Consider the following 23,689-nt stretch of genomic DNA (forward strand, 5'->3'; position numbering starts at 1 on the left):
GGTCAAGCTGCACATGGCCCCTGGTTGGCTCCTTCAGCACTTGTACCAAGAAGTTATCTTCAACATTCTCCAAAAACTTCCTGGATTGTCTGTGTACTGCTGTATTGGTCTCCCAACAGATGTCAGGGTTATTAAAGTTGCTCATGAGAATCAGGGCCTGCAATCTAGAAGCTTCTCTCAGTTGTCCAAAGAAAGCCTCATCTACCTCATCCACCTGATCGGTGATATACAGCAGACACCAACCACAACATCACCCCTTTTGCTTCCACCTGTAAACTTAACCCATAGACTCTCAACAATCTTTTCTCCCTCTATACTGGAGCTCCGAGCAATCATACTGCTCTCTTACATACAATTCAACTCCTCCTCCTTTTCTCCCCTGCCTGTTCTTCCTGAACAGTTTATACCCTTCCATGACAGTGCTCTAGTCATGCGAGTCATCCCACCAAGTATCCGTTATTCCAATCAAATCGTAGTTCTTTGACTGGGCTAGGGCTGGGCTTCTAATTCTTCCTGGTTTTTTCCTAGGCTTCTCGCATTTGTGTACAAACACCTTAGATAACGAGCTGATCGCCCTACCTTCTCCATTTGAATCAGGGGGCCTCCTCTGTTGCTTGTTCCTCCTTGTGATTCTTCCCAGTGTTCGACTTCCTCACTTACCTCAGGGTAAGTCCAACCTCAACCTCCCTTGCTGCAGTTTAAGCCCATTGCTTTTTGTCATATCCTCATAGGCCAGGGAGAAGAAATTTCCCCCCTCCTCCTTGGGACACCCTTTTAGATACCTGAAAACCGCTATCTTGTCCCCTCTCAATCGTCTCCTTTCCAAACTAAACAATCCCAATTCTTTCAGTCTTCACTCTTAGGTCATGTTCTCTAGACCTTAAATCATTCTTGTTGCTCCTCTCAGGACTTTCTCCAATTTCCTCCAATTTTTCTTGAAATGTGGTGCCCAGAATTGGACACAATACTCCAATTGAGGCCTAATCAGTGCAGAGTGTCTTGCTCACAACTCTCCTGTTACTGCAGCCCAGAATCATGTTTGCTTTTTTTGCAACAGCGTCACCCTGCTGACTCATATTTAGCTTGTCTTACACTCTGACCCCTAGATCCCTTTCTGCAAGACTCCTTCCTAAACAGTCACTTCCCATTCTGTATGTGTGACACGGATTGTTCCTTCCTAAGTGGAGCACTTTGCATTTGTCCTTATTAAATTTCATCCTATTGACCTCAGACCATTTCTCTAGTTTGTCCAGATCATTTTGAATTATGAGGTTATCCTCCAAAGCAGTTGCAACCTCTTTTAGCTTTGTATCATCTGCAAATTTAATAAGCATTCTCTATGCTATTATCTGAATTGTTATTGATGATATTGAACAGAACTGGTCCTAAAACAGACCTCTGTGGAACCCCACTTGTTATGCCCTTCCAGCACATAAGAACATAAGAACGGCCGTACTGGGTCAGACCAAAGGTCCATCTAGCCCAATATCCTGTCTACCGACAGTAGCGACCACCAGGTGCCCCAAAGAGGGTGGACCGAAGACAATGATCAAGCGATTTGTCTCCTGCCATCCCTCTCCAGCCTCTGACAAACAGACGCCAAGGACACCATTTTATCCCCTGGCTAATAGCCTTTTATGGACCTAACCTCCATGAATTTATCCAGCTTCTCTTTAAACTCTATTATAGTCCTAGCCTTCACAGCCTCCTCTGGCAAGGAGTTCCACAGGTTGACTACACGCTGTGTGAAGAAGAACTTTCTTTTATTAGTTTTAAACCTGCTACCCATTAATTTCATTTGGTGTCCTCTAGTTCTTCTATTATGGGAACTAATACATAACTTTTCTTTATCAGCCCTCTCCACACCACTCATGATTTTATAGACCTCTATCATATCCCCCCTCAGTCTCCTCTTTTCTAAACTGAAAAGTCCCAGTCGCTTTAACCTCTCCTCATATGGGACCCGTTCCAAACCCCTAATCATTTTAGTTGCCCTTTTCTGAACCCTTTCCAAGGCCAAAATATCTTTTTTGAGGTGAGGAGACCACATCTGTACACAGTATTCAAGATGTGGGCGTACCATAGTTTTATACAGGGGCAGTAAGATATTCTGGGTCTTATTTTCTATCCCTTTCCTAATAATTCCTAGCATCCTATTTTCCTTTTTGACCGCCGTTGCACTCTGTGTGGAAGTTTTCAGAGAACTGTCCACGATAACTCCAAGATCTCTTTCCTGATTTGTCGTAGCCAAATTAGCCCCCATCATACTGTACGTATAGTTGGGGTTCTTTTTCCCGATGTGCATTACTTTACACTTATCCACATTAAATTTCATTTGCCATTTTGTTGCCCAATCACTCAGTTTGGTGAGATCTTCTTGGAGTCCCTCACAGTCTGCTTCTGTCTTGACTATCCTAAACAGTTTTGTATCATCTGCAAACTTTACTACCTCACTGCTTACCCCTTTCTCCAGATCATTTATGAATAAGTTGAACAGGATTGGTCCCAGGACTGACCCTTGGGGGACACCACTAGTTACCCCTCTCCAATCTGAAAATTTACCATTTATTCCTACCACTTGTTTCCTGTCTTTTAACCAGTTCTCAGTCCAAGAAAGGACCTTCCCTCTTATCCCATGGCTATGTAATTTACACAAGAGCCTTTGGTGAGGGACCTTGTCAAAGGCTTTCTGAAAATCCAAGTATACTATATCTACTGGATCCCCCTTGTCCGCATGTCTGTTAACCTCTTCGAAGAACTCTAATAGATTAGTAAGACAGGATTTCCCTTTACAGAAACCATGTTGACTTTTGTCCAACAAAATATGTTCTTCTACATGCTTCACAATTTTATTCTTTACTATTGTTTCGACAAATTTGCCTGGTACTGAAGTTAGACTTACCCGTCTGTAATTGCCAGGATCGCCTCTAGAGCCCTTTTTAAATATTGGTGTCATGTTGGCTACCTTCCAGTTATTAGGTACGGAAGCCGATTTAAAGGATAGGTTACAAACTACAGATAATAGCTCAGCAATTTCCCATTTAAGTTCTTTTAGAACCCTTGCATGAATGCCAGCTGGTCCTGGAGATTTGTTAACATTAAGTTTTTCTATTTGTTCCAAAACCTCCTCTAATGACACTTCAATCCGGGACAGTGTCTCAGATTCATCACCCACAAAGGACGGTGCAGATTCAGGAATCTCCTCAACGTCCTCAGCCGTGAAGACTGAAGCAAAGAAATCATTTAGTTTCTCCACAATGGCTTTATCGTCCTTGATTGCTCCTTTTAATTGTGAACTGTTAATAACTACTCTCTGAGAATGGTTATCCAGCCAGTTATGCACCCACCTTATAGTAGCCCCATCTGAGTTTTATTTGCCTAATTTATTGATGATAAGATCATGCAAGATGGTATGAAATGCTTTACTAAAGTCTAGTTAACCACATCCACCACTTCTCCCTTATCCACAAAGCTTGATATCCAATCAAAGGAAGCTCTCAGGTTGGTTTGGTATGATTTGCTCTTTACAAATCTATGCTGGCTGTTGTTTGTCACCTTATTATCTTCCAGGTGTTGGTAGATGAATTTCTTAATTACTTGTTCCATTATCTTTCCTGGCACAGAAGTTAAACTGACTGGTCTGTAGTTTCCTGGGTTGTTCTTAATTCTCTTTTTATAGATGGGCACTAGATTTCCCCTTTTTCAGTCTTCTGGAATCTCTCCCGACTTCAATGATTTTTCAAAGATGATAGCTGAAGGCTCAGATGCTTCTTCTGTTGGCTCCTTAAGTATTCTAGGATGCATTTCATCAGGCTCTGGTGACTTGCAGACATCTAACTTTTCTAAGTAATTTTAACTTGTTCTTTTTTTATTTTATCTTCTAAGCCTATCCCATTCCCACTAATATTCACTGTGTTAGGCATTCCTTCATCATCAGACTTCTTGGTGAAGACTGAAACAAAGAAGTTGTTAAGCACCTCTGCCATTTCCAAGTTTCCTGTTACTTTTTCTCCGTTCTCACTCTTACCACATGTTCTGTCAGGCAGGGTTCATTACTTCAGTTTATAAAATGTTCCATACAGCGTTAGGTTAGGTAAACTTTTCTGTTAAGCAAAAGTTTTTGTAATAGAGGTTTATCCAGACTGGGTTGCTTATATTGCTCAATATTCACTTCGGAATTTTCTGACATCTAAGTACTCCACTTTGCAGCTTTAACATTTTTTAAATTCAATGTCCTAGATTGAGAAAGAAAACATAGAATCGAATAAAGTAAAAATCATAAATGAACCAAACTGCTCCATAGAATCTCTATGGATAGTAATTCCATGCTCTAGGAGTATAGCAATAGAGATATGTTATTGACCACTTGACTAGGATAGTGATAGTGACCAAGAATTGCTGAAAGAGATTAGAGAGACTATAAAAATAAAAAAACTCAATAATAATGGGGGAGTGGAAGTTAAATCCTCTTGAGAAAAATAGAAAGGAGCATAAAATGTAATAAGGAAGGCGAAAAGGAGTTTGAATAACAGCTAGTCAAAACTCAAAAAGTAATAGCAAAACTTTTTTTAAGTACATCTGAAGCAGGAAGCCTGTTAAACATACAGTGGGGTCACTGGACAATCGAGATGCTTAAGGAGCACTCAAAGATGATAAAGTCATTGTGGAGAAACTAAATTAATTCTTTGCATCATTCTTCATGGCTAAGGATGTGAGTGAGATTCCCAAACTTCAACTATTCTTTTTAGGTGACAAATCTGAGGAATTGCCCAAGATTGAAGTAGAGGAGATTTTGAAACAAATTGATAAACTTAACAGTAACAAGTCACCGGGACCAAATGACATTCACCCAAGAGTTCTGAAAGAACTCAAATGTGAAATTGCAGAACTATTAACTCTGGTTTGTAACCTATCCTTTAAATTTGCTTCTGTACCTAATGACTGGAAGGTAGTTAACATGGTGCAATATTTTAAAAGAGTTCCAGAGGTGATCCTGGCAATTACAGTCTGATAAGTCTGACGTCATTACCAGGCAAATTAGTTGAAACTATAGTAAAGAATAAAATTGTCAGACACATGGATGAGTTTACAGAAACCATGTTGACTTTTACCCAACAAATTAAAGGGAAATCATGCCTCACCAATCTGTTGAGAGTTCTTTGAGGAGATCAACAAATATGTGGACAAGGGGGATCCAGTGTATATCGTTTACTTAGATTTCCAGAAAGCCTTTGACAAGGTCCCTCACCAAAGGCTTTTAAGGTAAAGTAAGTTGTCATGGGATAAGAGGAAAGGTCTTCTCGTGGACTGATAACTGGTTAAAAGATGGGAAACAAAAGGTAGGAATTAATGGTCAGTTTTCAGAATGGAGAGAGGCTGTACTGGGACCAATCTTTTTCAACATATTCATAAATGATCTGGAGAAAGGGGTAAACAGTGAGGTGGCTAAATTTGCAGATGATACTAAACTGCTCAAGATAGTTAAGAACTAGATACATACATGAAGGATAGGTGTATCAATGGCTATATGCCTGGATGGGTAGGAATGGTGTCTCTAGCCTCTGTTTGTCAGGGTGACAGGAGAGAGATCACTTGATGTTCTGGGACATCTGGCATTGGCCACTGTTGGCAGACAGGATACTGGGTTAGATTAGATGGACCTTTGGTTTGACCAAGTATGGCCATTCTTATGTTAATTTCAGAAAGGGGAACTACACAAAAATGAGGAGTTAAACAGAAATGAAAAGGTACAGTGCCAAAGGTAAAACCCCTGCAAGCTGCATGTAAAAATTTCAAAGACAACATAATAGATCAGGGGTGCCCAAACTTTTTTCAAAGAGGGCCAGATTTGATGAAGTGAACAAGCGTGAGGGCCGACCATTTTGCCTGACATTCTTTGAACCATTAAAATTAAATGCAAATTAACTATTTTATGCAAAGTTTATTGCAAACGGCATACTTTTCATTTCGTCACATAGATGACAAATCTAAACAGGTGTTAAATCACTCTGCCTTTCATATCTGAAGGCCAGATGAAAAAAAATCCAGGAAGCTGAAATATATGTCAGGAACATTGTAAAGTACATTACATATTATTGGTAATAAAGGTTGTCAACTTTTAAGTTCAAAAAATATGAACAGGAACATAACACCAAGTATACATGTTGTGTCCAAATATATTTATAACTGATTTAGACCAACTGACATTAACTGAGATTTTACAATGTATTCATCTCAATACATATGGATTCGTTGGGGGCCATAAAAGATAGATATTGCCAAATTACCTGTGGGGCCGTATTAAACCGGAACACGGGCCGCAATTGGCCCCCGGGCCGGACTTTGGACATGCCTGTAATAGACGCTCAACATAAATGTATACCCCAAATTAAAAAACACAATAAGAGAAACAAAAACATGCCACCGTGGCTTAACAACTAAGTAAAAGAAAGCTAGAGTCCCATGTGTACTGGCGTCTTCCTATCCCCCCATGCTGCTGCCTCTGAGGCAGCCGAGTGGGGGTGTGGATATGTGTATGTAACCATCCAGATTAACCGATGATCCCAGGCTAAGTGCACGTTAACATCTCTAGTACAAACACAGAACAAAAGAGGAAGGAAGTTCCTGCCCCAAATACCTTACAGTCCAAGTTAAGACAAGAAAACAAATCTCTTGTGAAAATTTTTTTTGGGCATCACAGAAAAGAAAAATGTGGAGGATTTGAGAGGCTTAATGAGTTAGTTTTGCAGAGGTAGACAGGGAACTCCTTTCAGAAATGAGGGCAGCATGGGAGAAAGCATAAAGGTGCTTGTTCGAAAACATAGCACGTTGGTGATGGGGACTGGGCCCAGTCAGAGAGGGAAGTTGGTTTCTCAATAGCAAGTGAAAGATGATGGGTAGAGTGGGGATAATCATAGAACTGGAAGAGACCTCAGAAGATCAAGTCCAGCCCCCTGCTCTAGGCAGGACCAATTCCAACTAAATCAACCCAGCCAGGGCTTTGTCAAGCCGAGACTTAAACACCTCTAGGGAAGGAGACTCCACTACTTCCCTAGGGAACCCATTCCAGTGCTTCACCACCCTCCTTGTGAAATTGTTTTTCCTAATATCCAACCTAGACCTCCCCCACTGTAACTTGAACCCATTGCTCCTTGTTCTGCCATCCATCACTACTGAGAACAGCCTCTCTCCATCCTCTTTGGAGCCTCCCTTCAGGAAGTTGAAGGCTGCTATCAAATCCCCCCTCACTCTTCGCTTCTGCAGACTTAACAGACCCAAGTCCCTCAGCCTCTCCTCATAAGTCATATGTTCCAGCCCCCTAATCATTTTCGTTGCCCTCCGCTGGACCCTCTCCAATGCGTCCACATCCTTTTTGTAGTGGGGGGCCCAGAACTGGAAACAATACTCCAGATGTGGCCTCACCAAAGCCGAATAAAGGGGAATAATGACATCTCTGGATCTGCTGGCAATGCTCCTCTTAATACAACCTAACATGCCATTAGCCTTCTTGGCTACAAGGGCACACTGTTGACTCATATCCAGCTTCTCATCCACTAACCCCCAGGTCCTTTTCTGCAGAACTACTACTGAACTGGTTGGTCCCCAGCGTGTAACTATGCTTGGGATTCTTCCGTCCCAAGTGCAGGACTCTACACTTGTCCTTGTTGAACCTCATCAGATTTCTTGTGGCCCAATCCTCCAATTTGTCTAAGTCACTCTGGACCCTATCTCTGTCCTTAAGCGTATCTACCTCTCCACCCAGCTTAGTGTCATCCGCAAACTTGCTGAGGGTGCAGTCCATCCCCTCATCCAGGTCATTAATAGAGATATTGAACAAAACCGGTCCTAGAACCGAACCTTGGGGCACTCGACTAGAAACCGACTGCCATCCTGACATCGAGCCGTTGATCACTACCCACTGGGCCCGGCCTTCTAGCCATCTTTCTATCCATCTTACTGTCCATTTATCCAATCCACATTCCCTTAACTTGCTGGCGAGAATTTTTGTGGGAGACCATATTAAAAGCCTTGCTAAAGTCAAGGTATATCACATCCACTGACTTCCCCATGTCCACTGAGCCAGTTACCTCATCATAGAAGGTAATCAGATTGGTCAGGCACGACTTGCCCTTTGTTAACCCATACTGACTATTCCTAATCACTTTCCTCTCATCCAAGTGCCTCAAAATGGATTCCTTAAGGATCCCTTCTATGATATTTCCAGGAACCGAGGTAAGACTGACCGGCCCATAGTTCTCTGGATCGTCCTTCTCCCTTTTTTGAAGATGGGCCCTACATTTGCCTTTCTCCAATCATCCAGGATTTCTCCCAATCTCCATGACTTTTCAAAGATAATGGCCAAAGGCTCCTCAAGGACATTTGCCAACTCCCTCAGTACCCTCGGATGCATTAAGTCCGGACCCATGGATTTGTGTATGTTTAGCTTTTCTAAATAGTTCCTAACCTGTTCTTTACCCACCAAGGGCTGTCCATCCTCATCCCATCTTGTGTCACTTAGCGCAGAAGTCCAGGAGCCGACCTTGTCCGTGAATACAGAGGCAAAGAAATCATTGAGTACTTCAGCTTTCCCCACATCTGTCGCTAGGTTACCTCCTTCATCCAGTAGGGACCGCACACCCTCTCTGATCACCTTCTTCTTGTTAACATGCCTGTAGAAACCTTTCTTGTTATCCTTCACATCCTTAGCCAGTCGCAGTTCCATTTGCACTTTCCTGATAACCCCCCGGCATTCTCGAACTATACATTTAAACTCCTCCCTGGTCATTTGTCCAAGTTTACACTTTTTGTAAGCTTCCTTTTTGTGCTTAAGTTCACCAAGGATTTCCCCTGTAAGCCAATCCGGTCTCCTACCATGTTTGCTTCTCTATGCGTCGGGATGGTTTCTTTCTGTGCCTTCAATAAGGATTCTTTAAAATACTGCCAGCTGTCCTGGACTCCTTTTCCCTTCATGTTAACATCCCACGGGATTCTACCCATCAGATCTCTGAGGTATTCAAAATCTGCTTTTTTGAAGACCAAGGTGTGTATTTTACTACTCTCTTTTCTTCCCTTGGTCAGGATCCTGAAATCTACCATCTCACGATCACTGCTTCCCAGGTTGTCACCAACCTCCACTTCCCCTATTAGTTCCTTCCTGTTTGTGAGCAGAAGGTTTTTCTCCCTCTTTATACTGGAGTTCAGAGCAATCATAGTGCTCTCTTACATATAGTGCAACTCCTTCTCCTTTTCTCCCCTGCCTGTTCTTCCTGATCAGTCTATACCCTTCCATGACAGCGTTCCAGTCATGCGAGTCATCCCACCAAGTCTCTGTTATCCCAATTAAATCATATTTCTTGGACTGGGCCAGGGCCTCCAGTTCTTCCTGTTTGTTGACCAGGCTTCTCGCATTAGTGTACAAACACTTCAGGTAACCAGTTGATCGCCCTATCTTCTCCATTCGAAACAGGGGTCCTCCTTTCTTGCTCCTTCCTCTCTACATTTCTTCCTGGTATCCAACTTTGACACTCCCCTCGGGGTTTTGGTCATCGTCCCCCTACGAACCTAGTTTAAAGTCCTCCTCACTAGGTTTGCAAGCCTACCCGTGAAGATGCTCCTTCCTCTCTTGGTTAGGTGGATCCCATCTCTTCGTAACAATCCTTGTGCCCGGAACAGAGTCCCATGGTCGAAGAAACCAAAGCCCTCTCTGCGACACCACCTGCGCAACCACGCATTTACGTCCTCAATTCGACAATCCCTGCTCAGTCCTTTCCCTTCAACAGGGAGGATGGATGAGAACACCACTTGCGCTCTGAATACTTGGATCCTTCTTCCCAGCGCTACAGAATCCGCAGTAACCCGTTGAAGGTCATTCTTGGCCATATCACTAGTTCCCACGTGGAGAAGCAGGAAGGGGTAGCGATCCGAAGGTTTGATCAGCTTGGTAAGCCTCTCAGTGACATCCTGAATGCGAGCTCCTGGTAAGCAGCATACCTCTCGAGATTCCAGGTCCGGACGGCAGAGGGTTGGCTCAGTCCCTCTTAGGAGGGAGTCCCCAACCACCACCACCCGTCATTTTCTTTTGTGGGTGGTGGCCGTGGAACCCACATCCTTAGGGCTATGCACCCCATGCCTTCCAGTAGATGGTGTTCCCTTCTGGTTTCTTCCTTGCGAGGTCCCTTCCAAAGCGTTCAGCACTGCAGAGCCTGTGGAGAGATCTTGAAAGCGATTACTTACCTCTATAGCATTGGGGGATTCCCATGTTGACCTGTTTCTTCTTCTAGAAGTTACATGCTGCCGGTTCTCTTCTTGGTCACGTACTGCCCTCTCTGGCTCCTCTTCCTACCGTGCTTGAAGGATTAAACACTGCCTTCTATCGAGGAAGTCTTCATCCTCTCTGATCGAGCGTAGGGTCGACACTTGGGCCTCCAGTCCTCTAATTTTTTCTTCCAAAATGTCGACCAGCTTGCACTTCGTGCAGATGAAATCTGTGCTTTCTTCATGGAGGAAGACAAACTTGGCACACGCTGTGCAGGTAACAACAGTAGACCCATCACCATCCATCGCTGCTGTCCTGGAAAAGGAATTTTAAAAGAAAGGCAAGAGAACCTCGCGCCCTTCCCAATTCCCTCTCAAAACTCCCTGTTAGCACTCATCTGTTCGCAAGCTCCTAGGTTGCTTGCCCACTGCCTTATAAAGCCATGGAGTGCCTGAAAGTCCCTCCCCCTACCAAGGCTCAGCCAATCAGCAGAGACTTCTAGAATTCAAACTTTAATTAGAAGCCAACAGTTTCCACCTGCCAATCACAGCACCTACCAGTCATAGCCAATCACAGCACAAACTCCATCAAGGGGAGGGGGAGGGCAAAGGGGAAGTGGGGTGGGGGGAAGCCTCACTCTCAAACACAGGGGAAAATAAATAAATAAATAAACGAAAAGAACACACACCAACCCTCACTCACAAACACAAGCTCAGCACACAGCAAGAAAGCCCCAAACACAACACACACTTCCCTCAAGAGTCCTGTATCTGCTTCTCCTCTACCTGGAGAACTCCCTCTCTAAAGCCTCACTCAAAAACAGAAGAAAAAAAAAACACCACCACACAACAACAAACACAAGCTCAGCACAAAGTAAGAAAGCCCCAATTACAACACACTTCCCTCAAGAGTCCTGTATCTGCTTCTCCTTTACCTGGAGAACTCCCTCTCAAAACTCCCTGTTAGCACTCACCTGTAAGCACATGGAGGTCTTTGAAAGCATAATTCATGTACAGAAGCAAATAAGGTTCAACACTAAATTGTTACTTTTGACAACAAAATGTTGCAACCTTTTAAACCTTTTGGGGTACGTCTACACTTGCTCCCTATCTCAAGATAGGGATGCAAATGTAGTGTACCGAAATTGCTAATGAAGCTCGTGATTTAAATATCCCGTGCTTAATTAGCATAATTGCGTCCAGGTGCCATTTTGAAATTGCGTTATTGTGAAATAAAACGCCCCATGTAGCAGCGTTATTTCTAGAGAGTAAATGAGGAGTAACAGTTATTTTGAGAGAAGGGTTTTCTCTCGAAATAACACTGCTACACAGGGGCGTTTTATTTCTCAATAATGCAATTTCAAAATGGCTCCCGGACGTGATAATGCTCATTCAGCTCAGGATATTTAAATCCCGCGCTTCATTAGCAATTTTGGTACACTACATTTGCATCCCTATCTCGAGATAGGGAGCAAGTGTAGACGTATCCTTGGAGAACAAATACCCAGGAAGGTTTATTGTCAATGTGGAGGTGGTTTATTATTTTAGGGGATTATGACACTGTGCAAAGGGATATAAGGCAGGTGGAACAAGAAGGGTAAGAGGGAAGAGTGTGGAAAATGGTGAGAGGAAAGCTCTGGAAGACACGAGCATAAGGAAAAATCAGTGATATAAATTCAGTGCTACAAATGTCTGCTAAGCAGCCTTTTAAAAATGCTTTTTTCTCACATCTGTATTTGTCCACAAGTAGGTCTGGAAGTCCAGCCACCATGGCTAAAATTGAGATGAGCGCGCACGCGCACACACACACACACACACACACACACACACTCTCTCTGTCTCTCTCTCTCTCTCTCTCTCTCTCTCTCGCCAGTGCTGGTGCCTTCGGCTTCCTCAGGACTCCTATGGAGTTTTAAACTCAGATCTCCGCTGCTTGATGCTGGCAGTTAGTGGGGTTACCTGCTAAAGGTCACATCCACAGAGACCTGGTGTCCCCCGGGTGCTCTGGGCAGAGAGAAAAGCAGGGGAAGGCTTAGGAGCTGGACTGACTCTGCTTTGCATCCTTGTTGCTACAGTTCTCTGGGGCTTCTAGGAGAGCAGAGGACGTTAGAGCAGATTATTACTCAATGCTGTTGTGAGTTGTTTTGCTATCATCTCCCAACTGTACCGCTGTTCCCAACGTGGTGGTTTATATTCAGACAGCTCTCACCTCAGCTGCTGCAATCTTCTTTAGTGGCTTCTCTACTTCTCAGGCGACATCCCTCACATCTGTTTAGCATGATGCCATGGAAGTATGTTTCTCACTCATTGCTCCTGTCGGGCCTCCCTCCTACACTCTAAGATGCTTCATTGATTCCCCATTGCCTTTCTCATCACATTCAAATATCTCATCCCCGCTTCAGATCCTTTTCGGGTTCCCCTTTGCCTAGTTTCCTGGTAGTCTCCCGCCCTCAGGTCTGTTGTATCAATTTAGATTGAGTAAAGGGCCCAGAGAGTCCAAAGTGTTAGCAGGACCCTGAAATTGTCCAACATGAAGCAAGTTTAAAGAAGGTTCAGGATTTGGTGTACAGAGCGCTCAGCCTGCTTAGTACCATGGCAAACACACTTGCAAATGTTGAACCTTATAGAAAGAGGGGAGAGACATTTAAAGCATTTGAAATATAAAATATTAAGAAAGCCTTTTATTTTGACAACATCCCATGTTCTCTTTAGCCATGGAAAGTTTTTAGAAGGAAAAGCCTGCTTGTCTGGCCCTCTTTAGGTGGTATAAAAGATGGCAATGACTGTTCTTTTGGAGAAAAGAGAAAAGGTTCATTGAGATGGGCTGAAGCTGCTGTTAGTCCTGTTCCATTTCCTAGCAGACAAAACAAGATGAACACCCACAAGACGGGAGAGCAAAGAACAGCAAAGGAAGAAAATGCAGCTGCTCCTTCGAGACATGTCCACCTGGGTGCTCTGCATTAGGTGTCAGTGCGCCCCTGCACTGTCGATTGGCATCTTCAGAGCAGTGTATCTGGGGCTGCACGTACTCATTATGCTGGTGTCACGCATGCGTGATTTCCCCTCCCCCCCCCATCCTGGCCCAGTTCCCTCTCTATCATCCCCAGCCAGGGACGGTGCTCTGCAGTGTTCCTGACAACCTGATTCCTCAGTCTTTATAGTTCGACAAGTAAAGCTCTTTCCTTGTTTCTTAGCTAGTCAGTTAGTTAAACGTCATTTCTTCCTCCATTAAAAAAAAACCACACCGCTTTCTTCCCCGTTTTTTCATTAGTTAATTAGTTAGCAGAACACCTGGCTGTCCAGGATTTAAACATTGCGCCTCATGCAGCAACACTATTCCAGTTTCTAGTGGACACTCCCAATGTGTCTGCTGCCTCGGGGAAGCCCACATTTCTCAAAAGTGCCCCCAATGCTCAAAACTACAACCAAGAGCTCACCAGACAGAGAAGTACGTCTCAAATGAATACTGCTTGGAAAATTATTACGCCCTGCCTCCGACCCAGGGCAAGATTCTGAGGCTTCCCAGTCACATAGAGATAAAAAGCTTGCAAAGAAGTGAGCTTCTCAAGTTCCACAGAATCCTCTGGCACTGAAAGAGCACTCACCGTCCGTCTCAGTGCCGATACAGCACTTATGATGCACTGGCTGTCTGTGGCATTGTCGGCACTGCAGTCAGCCTGGTGCTCAAAACCCCATGCCACGACCATAGGCTTTAAGTTGCCTGCCTCACATCGAACAGCCCCGCCAGGCACAGGGGATGGCACAGTTGTGCCACAGGCACCTCTGTCGGCACTTACCACACCCATGATGCTTGGCGGTACCGCACTGGCACTACCGACGTCACCAGCACAATTGGTATCGAGACTACACACAGCACCATAAGTGGCTTCCATGTAGCCAGCCATGGCACCATCAATGCCGACACCACAGTACATGTAGCACAGAGACCTACTCATCTCCGCTTTGTTTAATTCACCATTACTTGGTACTGACCATTTCCTGGGCACCCCAGCAACGCACCGAACGCTCTTGCTGGAGCAGTTTTTGAGTGAGGAGGACAACAACAATGTGGAAGTAGTTTTCTCCCCTCAGAACTCTCCTCCTACTGACCACTCTGTTCTTCAAGATGAGTGTCCCCGTGGGTGCTCCACTACCCTGCCTTCCTCCCCTCTACTTCGAGTTTTGTGCCTCTTCAAAGGGGTCTCTCTCCGAGGTAGAGAAGGAACTGGTCGGGGAGGGCTCGTGCATGCATTATGAGTGGATCTGTTTTATAATTCTAAATGTGCTAATGAGGGCCATTTCTGATCCTTGGGGAAACTTAATGGCCTGATACTCAAAGTAAGGATCTGTAAATGGTTTTGGTTTTGCTATAAGCCCACACTGTGGGTGGTCTTAGAAAGACATGTAATCATGGGACCTGGTACTGGAACCCATCTTGAATCTGGTGTTTTTCTGCGGGGGTGGGGAGAGTAAACAAAGGGTTTCTGTCCTGGGAAAAGTCTGTTTAAGGAATGGAAAGCAATCAGGCTTTGTCTTCAGCTGGCTTTTCAAATTGCCTCCCCACTTTAAGAATAGACATGAAGAAACCAGAAAACAAAGAATTCTAAAGATCTCTAAAAAGCTGGAGACCCAGGTGAGAGAGAACAGCTCTGTCTTGAAAGATTTTACGTGCACCAAGGACAAGGGTTGAGGAGCAGACTTTGAAATAATTTTTCTTAGTGTAACAGGCTTAATTGGTGAGGGTTTTTTATTTTGGTTTAGTAACTTTTACTTTGCTCTGTCTGTTTTCACTTGCAATCACTTAAAACCTATGCTTTTTATATGTAATAAAAACTATTTTGTCTATTATCAAGCCCAGTATAAGTAATTGTTACCTTGGATGGGGCAGGGTGGGGGAACCACTGTGGATAAGTCTCTTCAATTGATAAAGCAGGTGAACTCAAGCTTTCTCTATGTAAAACTTTCTTACAAAGTCAGACTGATCACCGGGACCCCGGTGATATAACTCATCACACATCCATCTTCAGTTGGCAGGATTTTTCAACAACCCTTGTCCCTCGCCATCTCTCTCTGACAATGAATCCCACCCTGCCACATTGTGCACTGTTACCTGGGAGGAGAACATTGTGAAGGGCAGTCCAGTCAATTGTGAAATTCCTAACTCAGCAGGGTTCACAGCCACCTGATGTGTGATTGCTCTGGGTGGCTCCAAAATAGCCAAACACAGTGGACCATGACTTTTGAGCTCGGGAAACTAGCACTGAGTGGTGGGATCACACCGTTATGCAGGTGAGGGGTGATGAGCAGTGACTGCAGGACTTTTGGCTGAGGAAAGACGGCTTCCTGGAACTGTGCAGAGCTCCCCACAGCCCTGTGGTGCAAGTAACCCAAATGACAGCTGCCTTCTTGAAGCAGAAGTGCATAGCGATCGCAGTGCGGAAGCTGCAACTCCAGACTGCTACTGGTCAGTTGTGGATCAGTTCAGAGCCAGAAGTCAACCACTGGAGCTGCATTACGCAAGCGTGCAGGGCCATTCATTGCATTCTGCTGCAAAGGACCATGACTCGTGGCAACGTGCGAGAGATAGCGGATGGCTTTGCAGAAATAGGTTCCCTAACTGCATACGGGTGGTAGATGGAATATTCCAATCCTGGACCAGACCTCCCAGGCACAGAGTACATCAGGAGGGAGGGGAAATTCTCCATGGTGTCACAGGTACTTGAGAAGCACCCCAGGCCATTCACTTACATAGAATCATAGAAGTGTAGGGTTGGTTGGAAGAGCCCTCAGGAGTCATCGAGTCCAGCCCCTGCCCAAGGCAGGACCAACCCAACTCAATCAGCCCAGCCAGGGCTTTGTCAAGCAGAGACTTAAACACCTTGGCTACGTCTACACTGGCATGATTTTCCGGAAATGCTTTTAATGGAAAAAAAGCACTTTTTGCGGAAAAGCATCCGTGGGCGGTTTTCTGCAAGAAAGCCCCGATTGCCATTTTCGCGATCGGGTTTTTGTGTGGAAAACAGTCCTGTACTGTCTACACTGGCCCTTTTGCGCAGAAGTCTTTCGGAAAAAGACTTTTGCCCGAACAGGAGCAGCATAGTATTTCTGGAAAAGCACTGACAATCTTACATGAGATCATCAGTGCTTTTCCGGAAATTCAAGCAGTCAGTGTAGACAGCTGGCAAGTTTTTCCGCAAAATCAGATGATTTTGTGGAAAAACTTGCCAATCTAGACACAGCTCTCTAGGGATGGAGATTCCACCCCCTCCCCAGGGAACCCATCCCAATGCTTCCCCACCCTCTAGGGAAAGAGTTTTTCCTAATATCCAACCTAGACACCACCCCATCACCCACTGTCATCTGCCACCACTGGGGATAGCCTGGCTTCATTCTCTTTGCACCCTGCCTGCAGGCTGCTATGAAATCCCCCCTCACTCTTCTCTTCTGCAGACTAAACAGACCCAAATCCCTCAGCCTCTCCTTATAGGTCATGTGCTCCAGCCCCCGAATCATTTTTGTTGCCCTCTGCTGGACTCTCTACAATTTGTCCACATCCTTTCTGTAATGGGGGGCTGTGATGGGGTGCCTACCCTGCGACTGGCCCTTTAAGGGGTTAAAACCCAGCCCTGGGTGAGGGCTGGATCCATGCAGCAGGCAGCTGCTGCAGATGCTGCTAATTAGGGCCCAGCTGTGAGCTGTATAAATAAGGGAGAAAGAGAGACTCTAGCTCTGGCTGGGGAGGAGGGACCTGGCTGCCAGGGAAGCTGGAGGCTTCCTGATTTAGAGCAGGGCTGGGGAGCGGCAGGCAGGGCTGGGGAGCTCTGGCCAGGCGAGCTCCCAGGCTGCAGGGTCTGAAGCAAGGCCTCAGGGTACTAGAGCTGCAGGGAGGCAGCCAGGATGGGCAAAAGCAGCAGGTCCCCACCCCTGCCCGTGAGGAGTGGCCCTTTCAGACGGCAGGTTGCCCCGAGGCAGGGGCTAGGTGAAGACTGGCAGTGGGTCACTGAGGCAAGGTGGGCATAGGGAGATTGGGGGTCCCCAGAGGGGGAGGACTCCAGAGTGTGGGGGCAGTAACCTGGGTAGGTGAATCCCATGGTCTGGGAGAAACGTGGGCCCTAACATAGAGTGGTGGAGAATAGCCTGTAACAGCGGGTGAGCCAGAAGGGGGCGCTCCAGCACCAAAATGCTAGTTCTCCAAGTGACCAGCAGGAGGCACACTTGGTGGTGAGTCTGCCCTGTGATGCGGTACTCCAGGCGTACATGTGGGGTGAGATGAAAAGGTGTATGGCACATCTATCTTTAGGGACACTGGCCTCTACAGCAGGCTTGCTTTCTGGCAAGAAGGTTACCATAGGGGTGTTAAATGCCCATAGGGGTCCTGGAAGACATGGTGTATCCCTTGCTGCCTTCCATGGGAAACCTGAACAGCAGTAAGAAGCCATTCAGCTATAGGCTGAGTAGGTGCAGAATGGTGGGAATGTGCGTTTGGCAGATTAAAAGTGCACTGGCGCTGCCCTTATGGCAGGTTAGCCCCCAGGGAGGATTACGTTGCCATGGTACAACTTGCGGCTATGGCAGTGTTTGTGAACAAAAGGTGAAATGTTTGCTCGGGGTGCACTGCTGAGGCAGCACTCCTGGCTACTGCTTTTGAGCAACCAGATCCACTGCTGGTAGAGGCGCATCACACGGGTGATTCAAATCCTGGAGGCTTTGAGGCAGCATTTGGAAGATGAGAACTAGTAATATATGGCTACGTCTAGACTGGCATGATTTTCCGCAAATGCTTTTAACGAAAATGTTTTCCGTTAAAAGCATTTGCGGAAAAGAGCGTCTAGATTGGCACGGACGCTTTTCTGCAAAAGCACTTTTTGCAGAAAAGTGTCCGTGCCCATCTAGACGCGCTTTTGCGCAAAAAAGCCCCGATTGCCGTTTTCGCGATCGTGGCTATTTTGCGCAAAACAAATCTGAGCTGTCTACACTGGCCCTTTTTTGTGCAAAAGGACTTTTGCCCAAACGGGAGCAGCATAGTATTTCCACAAGAAGCACTGATTTCTTACATGAGATCATCAGTGTTCTTGCGGAAATTCAAACGGCCAGTGTAGACAGCTGCTTTTGCGGAAAAACTTGCCAGTTTAGACACAGCCAAAGTGTTTATGCTTGGGAGTGCAATGCTTAATGAAGTCAAGTTTTTCAAGGAATCAGCTGAGATTTGTATGGCTTAGGATTCAATGTAAGCATATGAGTACACTGCTTGTTTAGTTGCTGCTGCCATCTGCTAGTACAATTTTCATAGAAACAAATACAGAGCGTTTATCATTCAAAAAACTTTGCTTTGATTGGACACACAAACTTCAATGCCACAAACACATACAAATGCTTGTGAAGAGAAGAACTACTGGGGAGGGCTGACTTTTAGAGCTGTGTGTGAGACCAGCTATCATCTGAAAAGGTGTCCATAGAGGTGGAATGAACAAGAAAGTGAGAAGTCCCCGAGAGCGGAAAGGCATATGTGCAGTTTGGGGAGGACAAATAGTTCTGAATGTGCTAAAGGGGAGGGACTGCAGCATGTTGATCTGCCACCCCATAACTTTTATCATTCTCTCTGTAGTGTCCCTAACAAAGGCCTCATTTTCTTTTCTTCTCCATCCTGCCTGTCGATTTCCCTCCACTGCCTGCCTTCCCTCTTCTCTGTATCTGACTATTGCAGCGCCTCGCAGAACAGTTTTCTTAGCTCCATCTCAAGCACTTTCATAATGGCAAAAGCACTCTACCAGTATGTCTTTGTAGGCCACATCTGCAGAAGCTTGGTTGTTAAGTACACATACAGCATTGACACAGTACGGCTGTGCCTAGACTGGCATGATTTTCTGCAAATGCTTTTAACGGAAAAGTTTTTCCGTTAAAAGCATTTGTGGAAAAGAGCACCTAGATTGGCACGGACGCTTTTGCACAAGAGCACTTTTTGCAGAAAAGCGTCCGTGGCCAATCTAGACACGGTTTTGCGCAAGAAAGCGCCAATTGCCATTTTCGCCATCGGGGCTTTTTTGCACAAAACGGTTCTCAGCTGTCTACACTGGCCCTCTTGTGCAAATGCTTTTGCGCAAGAGGGCTTTTTCCTGAACAGGAGAGTCATTGTATTTGCGCAAGAACACTGATAATCTTACATTAGAGCGTCAGTGTTCTTGCGCAAATTCAAAGCAGCCAGTGTAGACAGCTGGCAAGTTTTTCCGCAAAAGCGGCTGCTTTTGTAGAAAAACTTGCCAGTCTAGACACAGCCTACAGGAAAAGACCGCTCTGCTGACATACCAAGCACTTTCTCACTAGTGTGTGACAAGCACACATGCTGGTGAAAACACCGGGCATAGTGAGCTTGCCCCGGGCAGGGTCAGCGTTAATGGAGAGAGAAGCGATAGGAAGGGTCGTGGTGCAGTAAACAAGGGACAATACTCTACATTTTCCCACCCTTTTACAGAGGCAGGGCCATTGTCACAGACAGCTCATTCCTGGGTGTAGGCAGGGAGGTAAGGCTTGTAGCTGCCACCTCAGCCCTCTGCTGCTCACCTGTGTGACACTGTCAGCACGGGCCTAACCCCACTCCCTGGCTGACCATGCAAGCTGGCGTCTGGGCAAGCCCTGCCTCTCTGGCCGAGGAGCTGAGAACAGGGCTGCTGAGGGCAAGCACCAAGGGCACACTGCGGACTCTGGTCATGCATGATGTGCATCAATCTCTCAGGCCCTGGTACTGTCAAGGGAGAACCCATAGAGATGAATGGAGCAGTTCACGTGTCTCAGAGCTATTCCTTCTGGCTCCATTCAGCTCCATAAGGCATTCTCATTCATCTGAGAATCTTACATTGAGATGAACGGGCCCTTCCAACCTCTCAGAGCCCGCTGGCCTGTCAGGATTACCCTGTGCTGTTACCGATGATTCATTTCATACAGGATTGTAGGGAGGACCAGCTCTGCTACTGTCTGTTTGAAGGACTATTCTACCAAGGGCTCTAAACTCTGTGGCTGCGTCTAGACTGGCATGATTTTCCACAAATGCTTTTAACGGAAAAGTTTTCCGTTAAAAGCATTTGCGGAAAAGAGCATCTAGATTGGCACGGACGCTTTTCCGCAAAAGCATCTGTGGCCAATCTAGACACGCTTTTGCGCAAAAAAGCCCCTATCGCCATTTTTGCGATAGGGGCTTTTTTTCAAAAAACAAATCTGAGCTGTCTACACTGGCCCTTTTGCGCAAAAGGACTTTTGCCCGAACGGGAGCAGCATAGTATATCCGCAAGAAGCACTGATTTCTTACATGAGATTGTCATTGTTCTTGTGGAAATTCAAGCGGCCAGTGTAGATAGCTGGCAAACTTTTCTACAAAAGCAGCTGCCGATTCCTCCCTCACTATTTCCTTCCGTCTTTCCCTGTCCAGTGCTGAGTGGCTTAGTTTCTGTAGACTAGCTCCACACAAATCTACTGGATCATCTACCCATTCTCTGTAGTGTCTGCCTCCCCTATTCGGACCATCCATTATGCCGAATACCAGGGTTTTCACTTTTCACTCCTCGTTCATTCTGCAGATAGGCCCAAATAGCTGTAACTTCCATTGTATAACCTTCTGCAGTAGGTTCTCTTTCGACTATATCTTCCTATATAATTCCTCATTGGTGACCTTCTGCATCCATCCTATTCTCAGGATCTTTCCATAACGACTCCTCTCAAATGCCAGTATCCTTCTCTTTGAATTTTTTGTTATCACCCATGTCTCTCATCCGTACAACATGCTGCTAAATGCTCAGCTTCGTTCCTAAGCTAATTGCTTTACATTTCCAGATCTCATCTATCACCTTCAAACTCAATTGCCAGGTGGTATCTCAGGCCCTTGCAGAATGTGGAGACCATCAAACCTCTCCCAGTGATTGCACAGGTGCATTTTGTTATAGGCGGGTGTGCACTCCAGTGCAGTTGTTGGAGAGTTTCCCCTTAGTGGTACTCTCAAGGTGGCACAAGCAATTCCAGTGCCTCGTGCGCAGCATTCAGGCACAAAGGGCCACCCTGATCCGCCTCACTTCCTTCCCGGCACCCTCCCTTTTCTTGATCCTACAAGTCTTTATTCAAGTGTGTAGGCAGCGCCCAGGGTAGTTGTGTTTAGTTAGTGTCGTTTGGCCGGGGTTCAAGTCCTGTTACTCTTGTGGCAAGGCGATGCCACTGACCCTCATCTTAGCTGCCTTGACAGCTTGTGGGGAGGTTCCTGTGAGTAAAAATGTAGGATTTGGAAGGGCTTTTCGCCCCACACCAAAAGCCAGGTTGAAACCTCTCTGCTAAATTCAGTGTCTGAACCATCTACCTCAGCCCAGTACCAAGCATCTCCATGTTAGTCATGGACCACTGGCATTACCGTTACCGAGAGACAGATTCGTGTTGCTGGTACCAAAGAAGAGGCGCCATGTCATAGCACTGACACCAGCATCATTGGAGGTAGCAAAGAGATCAAGCTCATTTCAGAACTTGGCAGGTGTGCGAAGAGCAGGCACGCCCCCGTGCACACCCCTACGGGGAGTTCATTGGCCCCAGAGCCCACGACAGCAGCATTGGGAGCGCCTCGCAGGCTAGCACCAGTCCCACCGTTGCTGCAAGAAGAAGATTCTTTTTCAAATTCTACGCCTCCCAGCCTAGCCAGTCTCACCATCAGGAAAATGCCACCTGGTATTGGCCTTGTATCACCAGTGAACGTATGAAGGGACCCTGGGGGCATGCTTTTGGGGGCCAGGGCTGTACCAGTAGCCTTTCTGGGTTCCCCTTTCAATTGAGAGTGTTCCTGCGGCAGTGCTACAATCGCCATAGGGCATAAGTGCTGGCTTCATGGGTACTCCAGCCCTGGAGCACCCACGGGGAAAATAGTGGGTGCTCAGCATCCATCACAAGCCACCTCCTTCCCCTACCCCCAGTGCCTCTTGCCTGCTTGTGCTCAGCTGTTCAGCAGCACGCAGGAGGCGATGGGGGGAGGGGGAGGAAGGGGCAGATGGAGCAGGGGAAGGAAGTGGTGGGCTGGTTGGAGGAAGGTGCAGAGTGAGGGTGGGGCCTGGGGAATTCTCAAATTCGGCACCTCTGCCTTAGGGTCAATACAGGTCGGTTGCTGAGGAGATTGAGTGCCCTTCTTGGGAGCGCCCATGAGACGAGAAGGAACTGGACTGGCTCCCAGTGCTGTTGGCATCCTCTCCTTCCTCCTGATGAGGCAGTCGTGGCAGAACCTCTTCCTCCTCCTGACGGTGTTAAGATGCTTGAGGAGTCTTCCCCAAGGAGTCCAGGAAAGCTTCCGCAGGTCGCTAGACACGCCAACGGCCACAGCCTCGGCAGAATAGCGCTTTCTAGCAATGCTGGTTTCCTGCCAGAGTTCTTTTGCAGGTCTCCACTTCCCTGGCCTGGACTTGAAGAAAAGTGGAGGAGAGGCAGTCTGTCCCCTCTCAGGAGTCTGAGCAGGTTGGCAGCCAGTGAGCGGGAGAGACGGGGTCACTAGGCCAAAGGATAAAGAGGCCAAGAGGCTGGACGGCTTTATTCCAAGGGCGACATGCTGCTTTGCACGTGGAACCAGTAAGCTCTGCGGGGGCTGCAATTGAACCCTGGGGGGTAAAGTCCCAGGGGTCAAAGACAAGCTCCCAGATGATGCATGAGAGGTGCTCCAGAGATTCATTGATCAGAATTAGCACCCTCCACCCCTCGCCATCCACAGCAGCGCCTCCACCGCAAAGGCTGCCTGCGGGCACCTTGACTCTTCGTCACCTCCCTTCCCGCGGCTTGAGCTGCGCCGAAGTCCACCTTCTGGAAAGGCAGACGATGCCGTCGGGCAAGCGTAACTCTGTGCTAGCAACGGGTTTTGTCAGATAACTGAAATGCACAGTCATGTATCGTACACTTGAGTGAAAAACCTACCATGTAAGGTCAGGACAGCTTCCTGACAGCATTACGTTTTTAACTAACGCCTTCCTTTCCTCCAAGGCTAAAAGGGCTAGTCTTCAGTGAGGGCTATGGCCATGCCAGGCTTAAAAGTTTAATCATTTTTGCAGAATTTTTCACAACAGTAAGAGCGTAAGAAACAGGTTATAATGGAAAAATGCTTTGCTGTCTTCAGCATAATGGTTACAACTGTATGCCTGCTATAATGGGGATCTAACAGTGAAGCTTTTCAGTGTCTCACAGTAGTCAGGTTTCACAAAAGACAGGCGTATGCAGATTGTGCCTGCGTTCTTTCTGTACAGAGCTTACTGTTAATTCTCTCTCTTGTTACACACCCATTATTAGAAAGGCTGCTTGCTGCCCATAGGGGTCTGCGGCGGTAATTCCCTTTTGCTTCATTATAAGCTCTTGCTACGCTTCAGGCGGACTTCTATAGCTAGCAGCTGTACCTTACCAAGAACAAAAGAGCTTGTGTGTCTGAGAAATGCGGATT

The 23,689-nt window shown here is 46.3% G+C and overlaps 1 protein-coding gene across 18 annotated transcripts in view; it reads left to right on the forward strand.

Moving 5' to 3' along the window:
• Nucleotides 1-23,689, forward strand: part of DTNB (dystrobrevin beta) — a 318,597-nt gene that overhangs the window by 187,128 nt on the left and 107,780 nt on the right. The window lies entirely within an intron of this gene.

This window comes from Pelodiscus sinensis, chromosome 3, assembly GCF_049634645.1.
Source record: "Pelodiscus sinensis isolate JC-2024 chromosome 3, ASM4963464v1, whole genome shotgun sequence".
In the NCBI taxonomy this organism is placed as follows: Eukaryota; Metazoa; Chordata; order Testudines; family Trionychidae; genus Pelodiscus; species Pelodiscus sinensis.